This window comes from Cetorhinus maximus, chromosome 2, assembly GCF_964194155.1.
Source record: "Cetorhinus maximus chromosome 2, sCetMax3.hap1.1, whole genome shotgun sequence".
In the NCBI taxonomy this organism is placed as follows: Eukaryota; Metazoa; Chordata; class Chondrichthyes; order Lamniformes; family Cetorhinidae; genus Cetorhinus; species Cetorhinus maximus.
In genome coordinates, this window is record NC_135880.1 from 138,040,259 (window position 1) to 138,063,259 (window position 23,001).

General features: G+C 44.2%; 1 protein-coding gene across 1 annotated transcript in view; it reads right to left on the reverse strand.

The window, feature by feature from the left end:
• LOC144698078 (sodium-dependent phosphate transporter 2-like) overlaps positions 1 to 22,521 on the reverse strand; it is a 96,808-nt gene extending 74,287 nt beyond the window's left edge. Inside the window, exon 1 of the mRNA XM_078570010.1 lies at positions 22,458 to 22,521. The gene's annotated coding sequence lies outside the window, so the exon portion shown is untranslated. The remainder of the gene's footprint in view (positions 1 to 22,457) is intronic.
• Between the last annotated feature and the right edge of the window lie 480 nt (positions 22,522 to 23,001).

Sequence of the window (23,001 nt, forward strand, 5' to 3'; positions counted from 1 at the left end):
TGACTGGATTATAATAGGGGGGGGGGGGGGGGGGGGGGGGGGATTTGCTACTGAGAACATATGAGTGAATCTGTCCTTCTAAACAACCAGAGCTTTTCTTCAGTGGACAAAAGGGATTACAGGCCTATATTGTTTCAAGTCTTCACCCGGGAGAAAATAACACTTGAAAATCCTAAGATGCAAGCTATTTTTATAATCAATCTTTTCCCAAGAGTGTGTGTGTGTGAGAGAGAGTGAGAGAGAGAGCGAGCAAGTGTAGTTGCATATATTTGGATATTGAACAATAAACATCTCTTTCAAAACCCTGTCACTTGCCTGTTCCTGACAGTTAAAACACACTGTCTTTGGTCAGTGGATGGGTGAGAAAAAGGGAAGCCATACCCAGCATCTCCCCTCTCCGTAACAGCTGGCAGAGGCGTCAAATTTCCTTAGATAACATTTTTGTGAAGAGCCTTGGGGCATCCCACCTTAATAAAATGCACCATACAATTGCAAATTATTGTTCAAAATGTCCAAAAGGATTTGATTGCTTTGCCATACCGATCCAATTTCCCCTTGCCCACAATAAGGGGATAGCCAAGCTATTCAGGAATTACTTTCCTTCCCCACCACCAACACACAAAAGGAAAGAAATCTGGAACTTTTAAAATCCTAAAACAAAAAGCGCTCTGGACTCCAGGTCAACTAAAATTTTCAAGACTGAGCTCCAGAGATTTTTGTTGGGCAAGATTATCAAGAAATCTAGTGCAACGGTAGTTAAATGGAGTTGAGGAACAGGATCAGCCATGATTCAATTAAATGATGGAACAGATTAGAAGTGCTGAATGGCCTTGAGTTTTTAAACAATAGATTTTTCCTCTTCCACCCCACCACTCCCCAAGTAAACTGTAGCACTACATTGTCAGATGAATCACACATGTCCCACCCCAAATGCATTGGCCATCATGCCAGGCTAATGCTCGTTGACACGTGTTGGTTGACTGGGCAAGCAAGTCAGGTGCTGGGTGTGGAGTCAAAGATAGAAAGCTGGGACTGAAATCTCTTTCTCTGTGTGACAGCTGCAGCCAAAAGCATGCTTGCAACAAGTGAAGGCTTGAAAAAAAAGCGTTAAACCAATTCAAGTCAATGCTGCGGTACAAGAGACTCCCGAAAAAAAAATGTAGCAAACAGCACCATCCTGTGGTGCAGCCCTGGCACTTCTGGAATTCCCACACCAAGTCTTTCTAATTCTCTCTACCTTTATATCCAAGTAATTGGCTACCTAAAGATCTTGGCTTGACGTAATTTTTTTTGTCTGATTTATGATCTGGTGAAGCACCTAGAAACATTTTTATTGCATAGAAAAGGTGCTAAATAAATGCGAGTCATATTGATTCGGATTCATTAGGAAATTTCTGAATATTAACAAAAAAAGACTTAAAAAACTAGATTTCTTCAGGAGCTGAAAATTGAATCAGTAGCAAGTCACCTCAACACCAGGAATCTCCATCTCTCCCGTCCACGCCGCCTCCCTAAAAATGGGTGGGCAGCATCTTTTTCTAAATGTATTCATTCATGGGATGTGGGCATCACTGGCCAAGGCCAGCATTTACTTCCCACCCCTAATTGACCTTAAGGTGGTGGGAAGCTGTTTTCTTGAACCGATGCAGTCCGTGTTTGTACGAACGCCCACAATGCCTGTTATGGAGGGAGTTCAAGGATTTTGACCCAGCAACACTGAAGGAATGGCGATATTAGTTCAAGACAGGATGGTGCATGGCTTGCCGTGGACCTTGCAGGTGGTGGTGTTGCCATGCGTCTACATCAAGTTGAGGTAACACAGGCATGGATGTGGGTTTCAACAGCAGACGAGCAGAGGAAGTGACACACTTGAGCAATGTTGCGTGAAAATTGGTGGGCTTTGTGATGGTGCCAATGTATGGTTGGAAATTCATACCAGGGTCACACCAAGGTTATGAACAGTCTGGTTCAGCCTCAGACAGCTTCTAGGGAGAAGGATGGAATTGGGACCCAGGGAGCAGAATTTGTCACAGGGACCAAAGACAATGTCTTGTCTTCCCATTACTTAATTGAAGGATATTGCTGCTTATCCAGTACTGGATGTTGCACAAGCAGTGGCGGTGAGGTAGAGCTGGGTGTTATGGGCATACATGTAGAAACTGACACTGTTTTTAGACAAAAAGCAGGTAACCTGTAGATGAGAAATAGGAAACATAGACAACTATGCAAACATAAAACAGGTTGCTCCAATAAAGGACAATTTGAACCTACTCTAACTACACACAAAAAGCACCAACTCTTACCTGGTTTCATGAAGCCACTTATTTCATCCCATGTACAGTGGCTTAATTTCTTAACTTCATTGAATTTTAACCCACTTATTGGAGGTAAATGAGGAATAATTATATCAACAGCCAATATCTACAGTAGAAGTGCAACATGGCCCAAAGCTGGTATGTGGTTTTACAATTTCAGTGCTACATACGAACATTGTGTGCAGGGTTTAAGCATTTTTGAGTTTCCCACAAGCTTAAAATCATTCCAGTGAGTATCAAAATAAGCACTACCACAGGAGGAATACCAAATCATTTGGCAAGCACTGAATTTTAATACTGATCTGTAAATTACAATCATTGTAAACATAGAAATTAAAGCACTCTCATCTATGAAGATTTTGTAATGAAATAAAAAACCTGAAATTATATGGCAACTTTTTGATCCAGTAAAATGGCCCAAGGTGCTTCACAGCAGCATATGTACCAGAGCACAAAATTGACATTGAGCCATAAGGATAAGTGATAACCGACAGCTTGATCAAAAGAAGGTAGGTTTTAAAAAGGGCCGAGCAGAAGATAAAGAATCAGAAAGATTTAGGCAGCAAATTATCCAGAGCTTAGGACTGAGATAGCTGAAGACATGACCATCAATGGTGAAGGAAACGAGAATTACACAAGAGGTCAGAAATAGAAAAGTGCAGAGTTCTCAGAGGGTTGTAGAGGTGGACAAGTTTATAGAAATAAAGGAGGATGGAGGCCATGAAGAGAATTGACCATAAAGACAAGAATTTTTAAATTTGAGGCACTGGTGGGCCAGTAGCCAATGTTGATCAGTGTGCAAAAAGGTGATGGGTTAATAGGAATTGGGATACTAGTGGAAGAATTTTAGATGAACTCAAATTCATATCAGGTGGAAGTAGTTGTAAGACAGAAGCCTGGACAGGAAGACAACTCTGGAACACAAGTCTGGAAAGTAACAAAAGCAGCAGAGGCGTTAAGGAAGGGTAGAAACAAGTGATCGTATGGAGGTAGAAGTAGGTGTCTTTGTGTCAAGGAATTGCTGGAAATACAAAACAGGACTATCTGTACAGAAACAAGAAGTTAACATTTGGAGTGTAAACTTGTCAGGACACCCCTAACAAAGGGTCTTGATCCAAAATGTTCAGACATTGACTGACACGTACTTACAGACTTATGTTCCATTTCCAGTTTTAAAGATGACTTATTCACCTTGACAATTACTAGAGATCGTTATCAAGTCAAACAGACTACTTAAAATCCAGAATGTGAAACTCTTTCGAGTTATCAACAGTCACAGATTGCAACTCTTTCGAGTGCAATCACAGTTATGTGGACCACTTGATAACTACAATCACCTAGTAAGCTTATTATCATGGTTACTTCAGAAAGCAAGAGCACCTGGTTTAGCACATTCTAGATATTCTCCACCAAGTTGGGAAGGCACTCTCTGACCAAGGGAGACGACCACTTCATAGTTCATACAAGGCAACTTGGGTAGCTTGTTAACAATCAGAAGACAAAGAGATCGTTGCTGGCAATTGCAATTTCCACTGACATTGCTCCCTCTTTTGAAGCAGTTTAATTTAGACAAGAAAATTCTGAACCCTCTGATTCCAATTATACAGCCAAAATTTAACTTCACCTTTTGAGGTGTCAGCTGTGGCTCAGTTCATAGCACCCTCGCCTTTGAATCAGAGGGTTGTGGGTTCATGTCCCACTCCCAGAAACCAAGAACTGTGATTGTACTCGAAAGAGTTGCAATCTGTGACTGTTGATAACTCGAAAGAGTTTCAAGGCAAAATGGTGCAATTTGACTTTAGCCCTCAAATTAAATAACTGTCCTGCACAAGTTGATTTGGATTTTACAGAGTTGACTGTTTCAATTTTGTAGTTTTTTAAAAAATAAATTATTCATTCTCATGGGAGTCACTGGCAAGATCAATAATTTTGCCCATCCTTAATTTCCCCTCGAGAAAAGTGGTAAGTGCCATCTTGAACTGCTACATTCCATGTGGTGTAGGTAGACCCACAGTGCATTTGGCGGCGGCGGCTGGGGGGGCGGGGGGAGTGCCAGGAATTTGACTTAGTGATAGAGGAGGAACGGAGAAGGGTACGCTTTAAAGTAGGGATAGTGAGAGGCTTGGAGGGGAACATCCCCATGTGTTGCTGTTCTTCTAGGCAGTGCAGTTCATGGTTTGTAACATGCTGTCAGAAGAAACCTTGGCAACTTGCTGTAATACATCTTGTAAATGGTACACAATGCAGCCAGGTTGCAGCAGTTGTGGAGGGAGTGAATGTTTGCTGTGGTGGACGGGGTGCCAATCAAGCAGGCTGCTTTGTCTTGGATGGTGTCAGTGCTTCAAGTGCTGTTGGAGCTGCACTTATCCAAGCAAGTGGAGAGTATCCTATCATACTCCTGACTTGTCTTTTGGGGAGTCAGTAGTGTTACTTGCCACAGCATACCCAATGTCTGCTCTTGTAGCTATATTATTTATATAGCTGGTCCAGTTAAATTTCTGATCAATGGTGAGGCCCAGGATATTGATGGTAATGCCATTGAATGTCATGGGGAAAATGGCTAGATTCTCTTTTTGGAGGTCACTGCCTGACACTTGTGTAGTGTGAATGTTGGCCACTGCTCAGTCCAAGCCTGAATGTTATCCAGATCTTTCTGCTTGTGCACATGGACAGATTCATTAATGAGGAGTTGTGAATGGAACTGAACATTAGCAACGAACATCCCCACCTTTAACCTTATGATGCAGGGAAGGTCACGGATGAAGCAGCCAATAGCGGGTGTGCAGGTGATGCTAGCCTAAGGAACTCTTCCCTTAACAAGGAAACAACTTTTAAATATTTGTTCTTGGGATGCAAGCAACTCGATACCACCAGAATTATTACCCATCCCAAGCTACCTCAAACTACTGTAGTCCTTGTGGTGACTGGCAGTTAGTATGGAACACCTGAAATTCTGAGCAGAAACTTGAGCCCTGCAGGGGCAAGACCAGGAGGGAAATCTGAAAGGTCCATTTAATGCCAGTTCCCCTACACATTAGTGCCTCAAAATGATCTTGCCAGAGGTGGGGCAAGACCAGAATCAGCAAGTAGCTAATCAGCAAATTGGTGATACCCCCAGGATATTACTGGTGGCAGATGGGCCTCCTGCTGAGGCTGAAGCCTGGCAGGTTACTGGAGGCCACCTCCCAGCTAGCCAGGACTAGTCTAATCCCCCGGTCCCCAGAAGCTGTGGGTACCACACAGCAACCATCCTGTGGATGGGTGTTTACTCACCAGGGTGATGGCCTGGCAGCTGTAGCCACAGTGAAGTATTTTTTTCCCCCCCGCAGTCTTCAGAGGGCACCTCCAGTTTGAGGTCCTCCACCTACAGTGGTAGCACCTTCTGTCCCAGAGAGGCAACCAGCCACCCAGAGACTTAGGCCCTCCTGATTCCCTGTTCCACCTGCCATCCTTAACTGGATGGCAAGCACAGAAGTAACCTGCTGATTGGCTGCCTCCCAGAAGACCTCCCCTGCCAACACACCACTGAACCAAGCAGGGTCAGGACCCTGAAATGGTACCGGCAGCCAAAACATAAAAGCAGAATGTGCTGCACTTCTAAATGTTCAAGTCAGAAATTATATGCAACTCAGAGCTGCTTACCTATTGGTGCCAGTAGTCTGGCCCTGAAGGTAGCTAACATTCCTCATCGTTGCCTCTCCTAAAAAAAAATGAATACATTTTTTTCCTCATTAAATGTGCAAGAGGAGCCTCAGTCTGAGCATCTTCCAGATCAGGTACCACAAAGCCAGATACAGAATAAGGTTACTTATATATTTCCTAACTTTAACAGTAGCAAACCTTACTGCACCACTGTTCTCATTCCCCAGGCCAATCAGCCATTAGACCTTGGGTTAAGGCTGGCAGTTCAGTGCCAAGCTGCCCAAAGGCAAAAGCAAATCTGGTTCCACCCATTCCCATTTGATATTGAAATGCACTCCACTTATATCTGCACTGCAAAAGCAGAAATCTAGATCACAGCCCATTCAGGGAGCCATGCCAAGTACCAACTCTATAAAGTCAACTTCAGCAACTGAAATACACAAAACCCTAGCCAAATGGTGAAACGCTACTCTTTGATACTCATGACCTGGACTAGGTATACAGGGCATAATTTAAGAGTTTTGCAAATGACACAAAAAAACTTAACGTAGTAAACAAGGATAGCAACAGACTTCAGGAGGACATAGACTTATGAGACACACAAATACAATTCAACACAGAATTAAGAAGTAATTCATTTTTGTACAAGAACGAACAGAGAATCACGCAGTGCAGAGGAGGCCCTTCGGCCCATCGAGTCTACACCGACACTTGAGAAACACCTGACCTACCTAATCCCATTTACCAGCACTTGGCCCATAGCCTTGAATGTTATGACGTGCCAAATTCTCATCCAGGTACTTTTTAAAGGATGAGGCAACCCGCCTCCACCACCCTCCCAGGCAGTGCATTCCAGACCGTCACCACCCTCTGGGTAAAAAAAGTTTTTCCTCACATCCCCTCGAAACCTCCTGCCCCTCACCTTGAACTTGTGTCCCCTTGTGACTGACCCTTCAACTAAGGAGAACAGCTGCTCACTATCCGCCCTGTCCATGCCCCTCATAATCTTGTACACCTCGATCAGGCCACCCCTCAGTCTTCTCTGCTCCAAGAAAACAACCCAAGTCTATCCAACCTCTCTTCATAAATGTTTCATCCCAGGCAACATCCTGGTGAATCTCCTCTGCACCCCCTCCAGTGCAATCACATCCTTCCTATAATGTGGCGACGAGAACTGCACACAGTACTCCAGCTGTGGCCTCACCAAGGTTCTATACAACTCCAACATGACCTCCCTACTTTTGTAATCTATTCCTCAATTGATAAAGGCAAGTGTCCCATATGCCTTTTTCACCACCCCACTAACATACCCCTCCGCCTTCAGAGATCTATGGACACACACGCCAAGGTCCTTTTGTTCCTCAGAACTTCCTAGTGTCATGCCGTTCATTGAATACTTCCTTGTCAAATTACTCCTTCCAAAGTGTATCACCTCACACTTTTCAGGGTTAAATTCCACCTGCCACTTATCTACCCATTTGACCATCCAGTCTATATCTTCCTGTAGACCAAGACACACAACCTCACTGTTAACCACCCGGCCAATCTTTGCGTCATCTGCAAACTTACTAATCCTACCCCCTACAGAGTTATCTATGTCGTTTACATAAATGACAAATAACAGGGGACCCAGCACAGATTCCTGTTGTGCGTCACTGGACACTGGCTTCCAGTCACTAAAGCATCCTTCTGTTATCACGCTCTGTCTCCTACAACTAAGCCCATTTTGAATCCACCTTATCAAATTACCCTGTATCCCATGTGCATTTGCCTTCTTTAGAAGTCTCCCATGTGGGACCTTGTCAAAGGCTTTGCTGAAATCCAAATAAACTACATCAACTGCACTACCCTCATCTACACACCTGGTCACCTCCTCAAAAAATTCAATCAAATTTGTTAGGCATGACCTCCCTCTAACAAAGCTATGCTGACTATTCCTGATCAAACCTTCCCTCTCCAAGTGGAGATAGATTCTCTCCTTCAGAATTTTCTCCAATAGTTTCCCTACCACCGACGTGAGACTCACTGGCCTGTAGTTCCCTGGCTTATCTCTACAACCCTTCTTAAATAGCAGAACCACATTAGCTGTTCTCCAGTCCTCTGGCACCTTCCCCATGGCCAGAGGGGAATTAAAAATTTGGGTCAGAGCCCCTGAGATCTCCTCCGTTAGCAGTCTGGGACACAAATCATCCGGCCCCATATAAACTGAAGGTATAATTTCAAAGGGGGTTCAGGAATAGAGACACCAGGGGGTGCATGTACAGAAATCTTTGAAGATGGCAGAACAAGATGGGAAGGCCATTAAAAAGGAATGCACAATTCTTGGTTTTATAAATAGAGGCAGAGTACAAAAGCAAGGAAGTTATGGTGAACCTATATAAAAAGCAGTCGTTAGGCCAGAGTTGGCCAATTCTGCACACCACGCTTTTAGGAAGAATGCCAAGGCCTCAGAGAGGGGGTGGATAGGTTTACTAGAATAGAATGGCACCAGGGATGAGGGGCTTCAGTTATGTGGAAAGACTGGTGAAACTGGGGCTGTTCTCCTCAGGTCAGAGAAAGTTAAGGGAGACTTGACAAGCATTTTGATTGAATGACCAAGGAGAAACACTTTTCCAGTGACATAAGAATCAGGTAATATGGACGAATGCCAGAAAAAGTAACCGTGAAAGCAAAAAGATAGTCATGACTACCAACCCAATAACCCAACTTCCCCACTCTCGGGGTATCACCTTCATGGAACTTCAGGCCAACAATACATGGCTGACTCGGTGCCCTCTGAAATTATTTAGCGAGTCAGCAACTTCTGAGGGCAGCAAAGGAATGAGCATTAAAAGCAGCCTTGACCCTGCCTTAGAACAAGAAACCAAGGACACTAATTATAGCCCAGCTGATCAGGTCTTCATCTGCATTACACCCATGAAACCAAAGCAATTTAAAGTTTAAAAAAAACTTTCTCCGATCCAGCTAGTCAGTCAGTCTAAAACAAAATCAAGTGTCCAAAAACAATGTTTACTGCACAGTAGGACAAATTTGGCAAATTCTATTCCTGCAAAAAACAGCAACATTTGTCCAACCAGCACCATCACAATCTCCATATAATTCTGCCTTCCTTGGTCCTTCCACCATTGGCACAGTCAACAAGTTATTGGCTCAAAAATTTTAAAAATCCTCTTGGGTAACTATTGTTCTTTAAACATACACAAGTGTACATGACCATTCCAAAAATAATTTCAATTTTTCAAGAAAAATATGTAATATCTACCCAACTCTGCCTGTTATATTACAGGTCAGTTAAGGGGCAACAGTGCTATCTCAATACAAAACCCATTCTAGTTCTCCATGGCCTTGCCCCCTCCCCTTTTCTCTAAATTCCTCCAACCCTCCCAGATATCTGCACTCCTCTAATTCTGGCCTCTTGAACATCCCCAATCATAACTGCACCACTATTGGTGGCCATGCCTTCAGCTGCCTAGGTCCCAAGCTCCAGAAATCCCCCCCTACACCACTGCCTCCCTATCTCACTTTCCTTCTTCAAGAGGCTTCTGGCCATAGCCAGAATATCTCCTTATGTGGCTCATTGTCATATTTTGTTTGTTCCTGTTAAGTGCCTTGGGATGTTTCATTACGTTAACGGTGCTATATAAATACAAGTTGTTGTTCTACCGTAGTGTTTCCATTACACTTACTTTTGATAAATCAGGTCACACTAATAAAAACTCAAAACATTTCACTAACAGTTTAATTCTCAGGAAAATGCAGAATGAAGGATGTTCAGTAATTCATTCAACTCAATAATCATGGATAGAAGCAAAGGAAGATCTGAAGAATCATACAGACTTGAAACGTTAACTTTTTTCTCTCCACTGATGCTGCTAGACTTGCTGAGTTTTTCCAGCATTTTCTGTTTTTGTTTCAATTATCATGGAGTCTGCCTCGGATTAGTGGTATTCCCACCTCAAAGTGCGGGATTCAAACTAAACTCCCACAGTCTGCGAGTGCCAGATCGGAATTCTGGTATCTCCCACACCCAAAGTATGTATTACAGGAGGCTATAAAACTCCCCTGTTGTGTAGAACAAACCTCAGCACTGAGTGTAAAATGGTTGTTGCCAAGGAAAAGTGTTCACACGCAGTCTGTCAGAATCTTTCCATTATTTCACACTATCCAGCAAGGAAAAAGCAAGAGGATATGCAAATCTATAACTGGCATTCATAATTTTCCATTGTATACAAAATACTTGTTCTTCAGATGTGGGCGACACAGGCAAACTCATGCCTAGTTTCCATGTGGCGGTGGGCCTTCAACTACTCGAGTTATAAAATCGGGAATATAACTATACAGAGATTGACCTCCAATGAAGGAGGAAGAATAGATCGTTTAGCCCCTTGTTCCACTATTCAATAAGATCATGGACAATCTGTGACCCAACTTCAGCTTTTCCCTATAGCCCTTAACAGATTTTTGTTAGCCAAAGGTGTATCACTCAGATTTAAATTTAAACCATTGATATGGCATCAACTGCCATTTACAGAAGAGAGTTCCAATCTCTGCATGCAGAAGTATTTCTCTCCCGAAAAGGTCTGGCTCTAACTTTCACACTCCCGAACCAGCAGAAATTGCTCCTCTCCATCTACCTTATCTGTTCCCCTTAGTACCTTGTAAACTTCAACCAAATTATCTTTTAAAACTTTCCAAATTCCAGGGAATAAAACCCTACTTTGTGTAATCTCTCCTTGTAATTTAACCCTTGGGAGTCCTGGTATCATTCTAGTAGATTTACATTGGATTTCCTTCAAAGCCAATATATCCTTCCTAAGGTCTGGAGCCCAATTCTGCTCACAATGCTCCAGGTGTGATCTAATCAAGGCTTTGCATAGCTGAACCATGACTTGTTTTGTATTCCTCTAGATATAAAGGGCAGCATTCCACTGGAATTTTTGATTATTTTCTGTACCTTTTTTAAATTCATTCATGGGATGTGGGTGGCACTGGCCAGGCCAGCATTTATTACCCTAGTTGCCCTAATTCAGGGGGCATTTGAGAGAGTAAACCACATTGCTGTGGGTCTGGACCATGTAGGTCAGACCAGGTAAGGACAGCAGATTTCCTTCCCTAAAGGATATTAGTGAACCAGATGGGTTTTTACAACAATCAATGGTTTCATGGTCACCATTAGACTTTGAATTCAAATTCTGCCATCTGCAGTGGCAGGATTCAGACCCAGGTCCCCAGAGGATTACCCTGGGTCTCTGGGTTACTAGTCCAGTGACAATACCACTACGCCATTGCCTCCCGAGGACATTTTAAACAGACATGCACCTGGACCACCCCCACAACCAACGACCTCCCTCCCCCGCCAAACCCCCAACATGACCTCCAATGTTTCTAGCTTTTCACCATTTAGAAAGTACCCTATTCTACCCTTCTTAGAAAGTGAAGGGTCTCACATTCGCATACACAAATACATTTGCCACAGTTTTACCCATTCACTTAGTCTATTAATAACTGTTATTTTACACTTCCATCTGCACAGCTTACAATACCACACATTGTTGTGTCATCAGAAATCTGGACATGTGGCTTTCTATCCCATTGTCGAAGTCATTAATAAATATCATCACCATATAAGTGATGATCCAAGTCTCACACACCACATCCTGACTTGGAACTATATTGCAGTTCCTTCAGTCACTGGATCAAAACTCTGGAACCAGTTCCCTGATGTGTACCACGTCATCAGGAAGATATAATAATTTCCAATAACATTATGAAAATTATTGGAAAGTAGAGTAATAGTGGGGTCTGTGTCTATGTCTGTGCACGTGTGTGGGACTTAATTGAATTAAAGGCAGCTGATCTGAAGGCTTTGATGTATCAAGATAAGTTAGGTTTCAAATGTTAAAATAGGTAAACATGGGGGAAGTTTTAGAATGTGATGTGTGAAGGGAACATTTGCATTTTTAAATAAACCAGACTAGCTTGAATTCAAGAGGGGGCAAAATGTTTCACCTAGCCAGGAAAAGTTAAGAAACGGTGTGTTTATTTTTCCTAAAGATTACTGGTAAAATTGGTGATATGATAGAATTTTATTATTAGAGAGGGAAAGTCCAAAGACAGAGTGAAACAATGAGAATTTGCATTCAAAGGGGAAATCTGTATAAAGGAGATTAGGTTGTGGGATGGAAAGACAGCATTAAGATCTAACCAGTGTGAAAAGCCTCAAGCTGCTGCCTGCAAGGAACTGAAGCTGAGAAAAGCTCATTTTGGATTCGACTGTTCAGGGTAGTGTGTGTTACTTTGTCTGGCTCTTTTAAAATCTGTGTGTCTCACTGTTGCCTTAATGGAGGTTTAACTGGGGGTTAGATTAATTAGGGGATTTAGAAGTTATCATAGTAGTAATATGTAGCTCTATGTATGTGCTTAAAATTGTTTCTTCTATAAATAAAGGTTTAATTTAGTTTTGTATGAAACCTACAAGACTTAGTGGCCTTCTTTTTACTGAATTCAAAGCCCACATCTCGAAATATATACGAATTGCAAAACAGTTGTGGCAGTTGTTTCAAGTTTCCCTTTGGGATTTGAGCAGCTCAGCGTTCACCATCAGCTATGCCATAACAACATCATAACCGAGTGGCTTGCAAAGCCACTTTAAAGGCCACCAAGAGTTTACATATATTACAGGATTGGAGTTACATATAGACCAGACTAGGTAGGGGTAGCAGGCTCTCCATCATGAATATTAATGAACTAGTTGAGTTGTTTTTTTTTAAATTGCAGACTCTTGTGTGGTGCTTGACGCAAAAATTGGTGGGATTTGAACTGATGACCTTTTGAGTTATCAAGTCCGGTACCATTATTCACATCACAAAGTGACACCATAATTGGTGACACCACAATTGATATTTCAACTCTAAACACAAACTTACTTTGATGGGTCTGGCAACATCTGCTGAGAAAGAAAAACTAGAGATAACATTCAGGTTGATGATATTGACCTGGAACATTAACTGTTTCTCCCTCCACAGATACTGCCAGACCTGCTGAGCGTTTTCTGTTTATATTTCAGAATTCTAGCATCGGCAGTATTTTGCTTTTGAACTTACTTTTGGTTCCTGTATTCTGTGGAATGTGAAAGATCAGACATTTCAAACACAAATGCAATCTGCAGGGATTGTCAATTTGGACAGGATTGATTCCGTGACAGCATGAGACAGGGAGAGGAAATAAGTAGCAAAATTATATTTTCCCCCAAATGTGCCATACCCAGTATTGGAACATCCCCAGAGCCATCTGATAAACAGCCCTGGAATAGATTTTTATTTATGCCCTGCACTACAGTACAACTCACCAAGGCTCCTTTGACAGCACCTTCCAAACCCATGCCCTCTACCATTTAGGAGGACAAGGGCAGCAGGCGCACAAGAACACCACCAGCTGCAATTGCAGTTCCTTCAGTCACTGGATCAAAATTCTGGAACCAGCTCCTTTGCATCACAGATTGCAGCAGTTCAAGGCAGCGACTCATCACCTTCTCAAGGGTAATAAATGCTGGCCTCACCAGTGACACCTACACCAAGAACCAATTTTAAAAAGTTCAGAATCAGGAGCCTATAGTCTGATTTTAGAAACATAATTTATTAGCTATCTAGTTGAGATAGTCAAAGGCCAACCCTCTGGTTTTCATAGCACTATGAAACAGTGGTCCAGTATAATTAAAGGAACAGGATGTTAGAGTTCACTTTTTCAGGTAATCTCTAGGCAATAGGTTATACCACAGTAATCCATTTTATGTACATCTGGACTTTTAATCATCCAAGGACTATATAGAAGAAACTCTTGCTCAAACTTGCACTCAGCAGGAGCTAGGATAGGTCACTTTCTCCAGTTTAACACTAATGCAACCTCACTATACAACAGCAGGTGCTGAAATCAATACACAATTCTTTTCCATGTGAAACTGCATCGATATCCCAAATTCAACCTTAAAAAAGGAAACCCATGATGTCAGCTTTGGCTGGAAAAAATTAACCCAATTGTCCCAACCCCACCCCCCACCACTGCTCCCTATACCAGCAATAGGGCATAGTGGCAGTCACTCATTGCAGGGTGATGTGAGGGCAAAAAAAATAATCACCATGAACTGTTATCATCACACAAAATTACATGGCACTTTCATTACCAATGTGGATTAGAGTAGGGTAAATTTGGCTGTTTAGGTTTTGGTGTGGTGCTGGACACAAAAATTGGTGGGATTTGAACTGGTTACCTTTCGAGTTATCAAGTCCGGTACCATTATTCACATCACGAAGTGACACTATAATTGATATTTCAACTCTAAACACAACTTACTTTTGATGGGTCTGGCACGCCACCCAAGCCAACGATATCATTTCCCATGATCTCATCTTCTTCCAGGCTGCCTCAACTAGGATTCGTGCTTCCTTTGGTCTAGTCAGACTCTAAGCACCCACTCAATTTTCCATTCTTCAACTCTAGCTGCTGTGCTTCATGTTCCACTTGAGTAACCAGCTCTTAATCTATCATAACATTGCCAAGTATCTGCGAAATTTTAAACTTTCCCTTGAAGCAACAGACAATTAGTCCCACCACCCAGGTTAACTGACAAATTCTGCTACAATATAGAAATATAACAACCAGCAATAGAATTAAATTTAGTCAGTTTGATCCAATATCGTTCAGATAAAAGGAAAATCCAGAACAAGGGGGCATAATTTTAAATTAGAACTAGACCATTTAGAAGTGAAAAATTGGGAAACACCTTTTCTAAAGAAGGAGTAGTGAAAATCAGTAGCTCTCTTCCCCAAGACTGTGACTGTTAGGTCAAGTGAAACTTCCAAGATCAAATGGTTAGATTTTTCTTTTTAAAAGGATCAAGGAATATGGCGCAAATGGAGCCAAGGTATAGGACAGCCATGATCGGGCAGAATGGAACAGCTGACTCCCTTTTGCTCTGTCAGCCCTTTCCCCCTCCTTTTCTTTTTAATCAATTTCTTGAAAAGCCATCCACTTTTCTTCCAATGGTCGCATTTAACACAAAGCCAGCTACAGGACACTCCTAATTGAGCCACTGGGATAAAAGAAGCAGGAGCAGTCAATGGTTCAAATATTTCTAGTCACCACTTCACTTCTACCCACTCCGCTGGGGGCCATTCTGCCACACCAACAGGTTCTTCAACTGTCTCCCCCCCCTCCACATCTCCTAAAAGAAGAAATGTACAACTGCAGGTTTATAAAAATAATTTCCAAAAGCAGCTCTGTACTATACTTGAATTTATAAGACATTTTGTGCTTACAGCAGGCAGATTTGTAGGCACCACAAAGCAAATTTTTTTTTTTGCATTGTAGCACTGCACATAAAAAAATAAAGTTGACAATTTAGAGGTTCAGCTACCAACTTAGACAGGCCAGGCAGGTTACAAATGGTCCCGTCTGTGTTGAGATCAGTCAAGCAAGACATCAAGGCACAAGAGTGGATTTGTATGTATTTTAGTGATAAGCCTTCCACACGGACTATCCTCAACCCACTTAAAACTTCGGTAAATCCCAGAAATGGACAGTTTGCTTAATGAATTGAGGGTACAGTAGCGTGACAGCTGTGTTACTGGGCTGATAATCCAAAGGCCTAAAATAATAAAGCAGAAAATGAAAGGTCTAATCCACAATGCCAATTTGAAAATTGGACTTTTTGTTTATCTGAAAATGAAATGCTGGTATCTGGTTTACTAATATTTTTGGGGGAGGAAACTTGCCATCCTTTACCTGTCTGGTATACATGTGATTCTGACCCACAACATGGTTGACTCTAAACTGACCTCTGAAGTAGCCTAGCAAGTCACTCAGTTACATCAAACCACTACCAGCAGGTAAACAAGCACCCCACTATAACCTGCTCAGAAGTGCCAGAGATGGGCAATATTCCAGCAAATCCACTATCAAGAAAAAAAACTTGCATTTTCATGCGTCACTATATTGTTTTTGCCTGCATAGATCTCAAATCTGTCCGCAGAGGCATGTGAGCTCCACAATCAGTTTTGTTCATCATCATCACAGCTGCTGAGCTTCCTTTCAGGTTTTGTTGAGCTCTTTCATATTGCATGTAGAATTACAATTGTGCCCAGAAGTTCAAATGCAGAAAGAGTTTCAAATGTTTTACCTTACAAAGTCACTACTTTTGAATATAACAGTTTTTTTCAAAAGCCTTACATTTGGACAAAGAACCTAATTTATACCGAAGATTAAGGGATCAAATATTTGACTCAATAGGTTCAAGGTCAATTAGTTGGTACTGTACCTAGAGTAATTAAATACTCTCTTCACATTCTGTAATCCATCATAAACTCAATATGCCAAAATTCAGTCTTTTACACGTAATAGGCACCATGTGTTAAAACATCACTTAAAATGTTCTCTCTCCTTAACCCAATCCCTAAATAATGCAAGCTACAATTTCACTTCAAAAACCACTAAATTGGAACTTTCAGCTAGCAAAGAGTGAAGCTGGGAGCAACAATGGATTTAAATATTTATTTTCAGAATCTATGTAAGCTCTACAATACTGCAACAAAATGCTTCAAAATACACAGCACAGCCATTGTCAAAAATCAGGAGTTTGGAGATTTGGTAGCAAAAAAACACCTCCTCCTCAAGGCATTCTCACTACTTTAGCTTCACATCAGCTACAAGTGATAAACAGAATTGATTTTTACAACTTTTTAAAAAATACTTTCCAGACACTGTGTACATTTTTAATATAAAATCAAAATACTCTAAATCTGAACTATAAACAGAAAACACTGGAAATATGCAGCATGTCAGGCTGTATCTGTGAATAGAGAAACAGTTAATGTTTCAGGTCAGTGACCTTTCAACATTTAAAGTGCCAGCTTAAAAAGTGGATCAATGAGCTAGTTGGAGTCACATCAATGGCATACAAGTGCAGATACCAACAACTTGCATTTATATAGCATCCTTAATATTGTAAAATGGCTTTAAGTGCATCACAAGAGTGTATGCAGACAAAAATTAGCAAGTAGACGACATTGAGCCAGATGACCAAAAACTATGTCAAAGAAGCAAGTTTTAACAAACAAAAGGGTGGAAAGGTAGAGGGGTTTAGGGAGCTTAGGGCTTAGATGGCTGAAGGCACGGTCATTAATGGTAGCATCAAAAAAGTGGAGGATGTACAAGACAGCTGGAGGAGGTGGAACAGGGTTGTAGGGCTGGAGGAGGTTAAAGAGATCTGAACATACAAAACTAACGGTCTGGAACATGCACCTTACTTCATGAAGGCTGAAGCATCATGACTAGGCTTTGTCTATCACATCTCCATCCCAAACCACCTGGGCAAGGGACAAAAACCTAGTTAGGATGTGATGAGCCACGAGAACACGAGGATGAGAATTTTAAAAACGGAGGCATTTGTGGAATGGGAGCCAATACAAGCACAGCAATGATGGGTAAACAGTTTAGTGAGCATTCGGAAGCTTTCCCCTGTTGTTTGCATATACTGTCAACACCATTTAGGAGAGTTAGGTCAGTCAGTCCCCCTCTCTTTCATGGTACAAGCTCCAACAATTGTTATTGGATAATTTTATATTCTCTCCTTCCACTCAAAACCATTTATTAGTGAGGCACATAGTAGCAAGAAAGAGCCTAGTATTTATTTCAGAAATTGAACTTTTTAAAATGTGAAAATAATAAATTAAAATAAATAGAACTAACTTAATAGCTTAAAATATCTTTTGGGTTTAAATATATATTAAAAAATCAGCAAGATTAGAGTATGGAGTGATGTGTTGGCTATGAATGATGTGACCCTGCCTGAACTCAAGTACCATGCAGAGCGAATCTATATATGAATGGTGTACAATTGCTGTATGCCAACAGAACGTTACACAGCCAAAAGAGTCAACCAGACATCACTCCGCAACATTCGGGTGGATAAGTGTTGAAGCAGACCTTCCGAACATCGCTTTCCCCACAGGGTGTGCAGATGTTGGTAAGGGAGACTGGGTGATATCAGCAGGAAGAAACAAGTGAGGTTTGACAAGGAACCTGTGGTACTGGATTTGTCTTACAAGTATCCATTTAGGGTCCAGTGATGCAGACATCCTATCTTCCAACCCCATCACAGAACTTCCTTTTGCTCTCCCCGCACCGTCTGCCACCACAGGCTTTGCTCTTTCATGTTCCCCTCTTAAAATCCATCACATCTCTAACTTTTCTCAGCGCTGATGAAAGACACTGACCTGAAATGTTAACTCTTCCCTCTCCACAGATATTGCTGGACCCAAGTACTTCCGGCATTTTCTGATGTCATCTGAGATTTCCAGCATCTGTAGTATTTTGCTGATAATTGCAGGGGATTGATCAGTTATGAGCCAGAGTCCCCAGTAGTTTGTTGCTCCCCATGTGCCAGGACATAGGACATCAGGAAGAAAATACAAGAGGTGCTGGGTGGGCAGTGAACAATTCATGTGGGAACCAGTGAGTAGCTCAAGGCTGTGCAGGGAACTAAATTCTAGGTAAAGAAATAAAACCTCCAGGGTAATAAAGGCCTGCAAAGCATATGGGGACAGTCACCTATCTTCATGTACAGAACTCATATGAAGCACAATAAACCAAAGACTAATAAATACAGCTTAAAGGGTATGATGCAGCCAGAGACTTGGCTATAAACGGCAAGTGACTGGAAGCTAAATATTCCAGGTCACATGATTTCTTAGAAGAGAGAAAATTGGGAAAGTAGCAGCAGCAATATTGATAACAAAAAACACAATTACCAGAGTAGAAAGATGGATTACAGTATGGGTGATCAGATAGTGGAAACACGTGGTTAGAGTTAAGAAACAGGAATGGTTGCAAGACTCGATAGCTGTCCACAGACTTGATGTGATGTAGCGGTGAGGTGTAGAAACAGATCAGTGATGCAAGTACAGACAAATCCATACATTCAACATCCACATTTCATTTATTTAACACAGTAAAACGTCCCATGGTCCTTGACAGGATTATCAAACAAAAATTTGGCAGAAGTCACATAAGGAAATATTAGCACAGATAACAAAAAGCTTGCGTAACAAGAAAATTGTTATAATGGGAGAAATTAATTTTCACAGCTCAAATAGTAAAGGGAATGCATTTTAAGAATGCATTCAAGACAGAATTCTGCAACAATATATTTTAGAGCTGACAAAGGAACAAGCTATACCAGATTTAGATGATGAGTAGAAAACCAGAATTAAGTTAATCTGTTGGTAAGAGGGCATCCTGCAAATAGTGATCATAAATTGACTGCATGTGATATGAGAATGAGAAGGGTGAGTCGCAAATGCAGGTTTTTAATTTGAGTACAGCAAACTTGGAAGGATGAAAGCTGAATTGATCATAGCAAAATAGGCTAACGTACCAGTGGGATGTATTCAAAGAAGCACTTAATCACAGCACGAGAGTCAGACAACTAATCCAATCTTTAGAAATCAACTGGATGGAATTTTACAAGTAAAGTTACAGAACTGCACAGTAGTATGTAAAACAACTCCACATTACACTCAGTTCAGAGAACTACAGGCTATTTATAAAAACAGAAAGTGTTGGAAATACTCAGGTCTGGCAGCATCTGTGGAGAGAACAAGATTTAATGTTAAGTCCAATATGACTCTTCTTCACAACTAAACAGTTCTGAACAGCCATATTCGACTGGAAACGTTAACTGTGTTTACCTCTCCACAGTTGCTGCCAGACCAGAGTATTTGCAGCATTTTCTGTTTTTGTTTCAGATTTCAAGCATCTGGAGTATTTTGCTTTTATTGGAGACTACACAAATTTGGGTTGAGTTCTCATTGGTGGCATCTTCGGTGTACCCAATTGGTAGAGAAGGTTTGTAAATGCCACCAAATAAATCATAGCAGATTCCCAGCTAACAGGTACCAGGTTATTTTCAAGAACACTGAACGATCCAATTGCCTCAACATTCATTTTTAGCAAATTTTCATCTACCAAATTGGGGAGAAATTTCTCGAGAATGTTACACTTAACAGCACAATACAGGATAGTTTAGGAGTGGCACAGGATTGAGAGCGATCCTGATATTATACTGGGCCCCATGTCTGTCCCACGACTGGACTCCAACTCTGCTTGGGTTTGCAAGGCCTCAGGACCTACAGTGCTGTAGCAACCGGGTCCACTGTTTCATTGTGCCGTACAGCCCAAGGAAAGTCCAAGTCTGACTCACTTATCAGGTAATGGCTCTCAGCGGGGATTGGGCTTGGGGTAAGAGGCTGGGGATGGGGGAAAGAGGAGTACAGGTTGTTGTGAATGAAAGAACATGTCAAACACACACGCAGCCCCGCCGCGAGCTCTCTCTCTCTCTCACACACACACACACACGCAGCCCCGCCGCGAGCTCTCTCTCTCTCACACACACACACACGCAGCCCCGCCGCGAGCTCTCTCGCTCTCACACACGCAGCCCCGCCGCGAGCTCTCTCGCTCTCACACACGCAGCCCCGCCGCGAGCTCTCTCGCTCTCACACACGCAGCCCCGCCGCGAGCTCTCTCGCTCTCACACACGCAGCCCCGCCGCGAGCTCTCTCGCTCTCACACACGCAGCCCCGCCGCGAGCTCTCTCGCTCTCACACACGCAGCCCCGCCGCGAGCTCTCTCGCTCTCACACACGCAGCCCCGCCGCGAGCTCTCTCGCTCTCACACACGCAGCCCCGCCGCGAGCTCTCTCGCTCTCACACACGCAGCCCCGCCGCGAGCTCTCTCGCTCTCACACACGCAGCCCCGCCGCGAGCTCTCTCGCTCTCACACACGCAGCCCCGCCGCGAGCTCTCTCGCTCTCACACACGCAGCCCCGCCGCGAGCTCTCTCGCTCTCACACACGCAGCCCCGCCGCGAGCTCTCTCGCTCTCACACACGCAGCCCCGCCGCGAGCTCTCTCGCTCTCACACACGCAGCCCCGCCGCGAGCTCTCTCGCTCTCACACACGCAGCCCCGCCGCGAGCTCTCTCGCTCTCACACACGCAGCCCCGCCGCGAGCTCTCTCGCTCTCACACACGCAGCCCCGCCGCGAGCTCTCTCGCTCTCACACACGCAGCCCCGCCGCGAGCTCTCACGCTCTCACACACGCAGCCCCGCCGCGAGCTCTCACACATACACACACACAGCCCCGCCGCGAGCTCTCACACACACACACACAGCCCCGCCGCGAGCTCTCACACACACACACACAGCCCCGCCGCGAGCTCTCACACACACACACACACACACAGCCCCGCCGCGAGCTCTCACACACACACAGCCCCGCCGCGAGCTCTCACACACACACAGCCCCGCCGCGAGCTCTCACACACACACAGCCCCGCCGCGAGCTCTCTCACACACACACACAGCCCCGCCGCAAGCTCTCACACACACACACACACACAGCCCCGCCGCGAGCTCTCACACACACACACACAGCCCCACCGCGAGCTCTCTCACACACACACACAGCCCCGCCGCGAGCTCTCACACACACACACACACACAGCCCCACCGCGAGCTCTCACACACACACACAGCCCCGCCGCGAGCTCTCACACACACACACACACAGCCCCGCCGCGAGCTCTCACACACACACAGCCCCGCCGCGAGCTCTCACACACACACACACACAGCCCCGCCGCGAGCTCTCTCACACACACACACACAGCCCCGCCGCGAGCTCTCACACACACACACACACAGCCCCGCCGCGAGCTCTCACACACACACAGCCCCGCCGCGAGCTCTCACACACACACACACACACAGCCCCGCCGCGAGCTCTCTCACACACACACACACAGCCCCGCCGCGAGCTCTCTCACACACACACACACACAGCCCCGCCGCGAGCTCTCACACACACACACACACAGCCCCGCCGCGAGCTCTCACACACACACAGCCCCGCCGCGAGCTCTCACACACACACAGCCCCGCCGCGAGCTCTCACACACACACACACACAGCCCCGCCGCGAGCTCTCACACACACACACACACACAGCCCCGCCGCGAGGCTCCATGAAGAACTGTAAATGGTGTCCGGAGGGTCGATCTTCCAGAGCGCGGGCTCCGCGCACATTGGCAGGTGAATCTCTCTCCATGTGGTTCCTGCAGCAGCGATGCCGGCAAATACACGCCACGGAGAGACCAACACAAACACCCGCGCCTTAAAAAAAAGAGGAAGCAGCAGGAGGAGGACGTCGGACACTCGGCCAACCCCCGCCTGCTCGAGAGCCGAGCCTGAATTTACACAGGAAGGTGCCGGGAAGTGAGCCGCAGGGGCAGAGAAGGGGGGAAGCATCGGGCCTGACCGACACCGGAATGCCGCCATCAAGGGACTGCAATCCAGGGGGGAGTTTAAACCCAAGGAGAAAGAAAACAAAAATAAGTTTAATTAAACAAACTTCCCGGTGCCGGGCTTGCCGGGGCCTCGGTCACTTACCAGGATGAGTGGCTCCGGTTACTCTCAATAAGATGCCTGAGCCGAGTATTGGTGGTGGGGGGGTGGGGGAAGGTGAGGGGGTTTCCTCCTGCAGAAACGTGTCTTATCCCCGGGTCGCGGAGGGCGGCTGACTGGGTTCCAGAATTGCTGCTTTTGGCAGATCCCCACTCCCAATGCCAGACTCCGGGATGGTCTACACCGCCATGTTAACCCAAGTGCGAGCGGAGGGAGCGGCTCTAATGTCTCTCCCTTTATAGCAACTAGAGAGAGAGAGAGAGGAGGCGGAGCGGCCACTGGGTCCCCTGTGGGTGGAAACGAGGGAGACACCGGGGTTAGACACCACTTATTAGAGAGAGAAAGGGAAACCAGATACTCCTCACACACACATTTACACGCCGGACTGAACAAACCACCCGCACCCATTAACACCAGCGCTGCCAGAGACACCTGCACTGGCCAAAGCTTAAACCTCAACAACTCACTTGGTATAATAAACACCGCCACCAGCATACACACCAACACAGCCAGCACTTGCCCAAACATT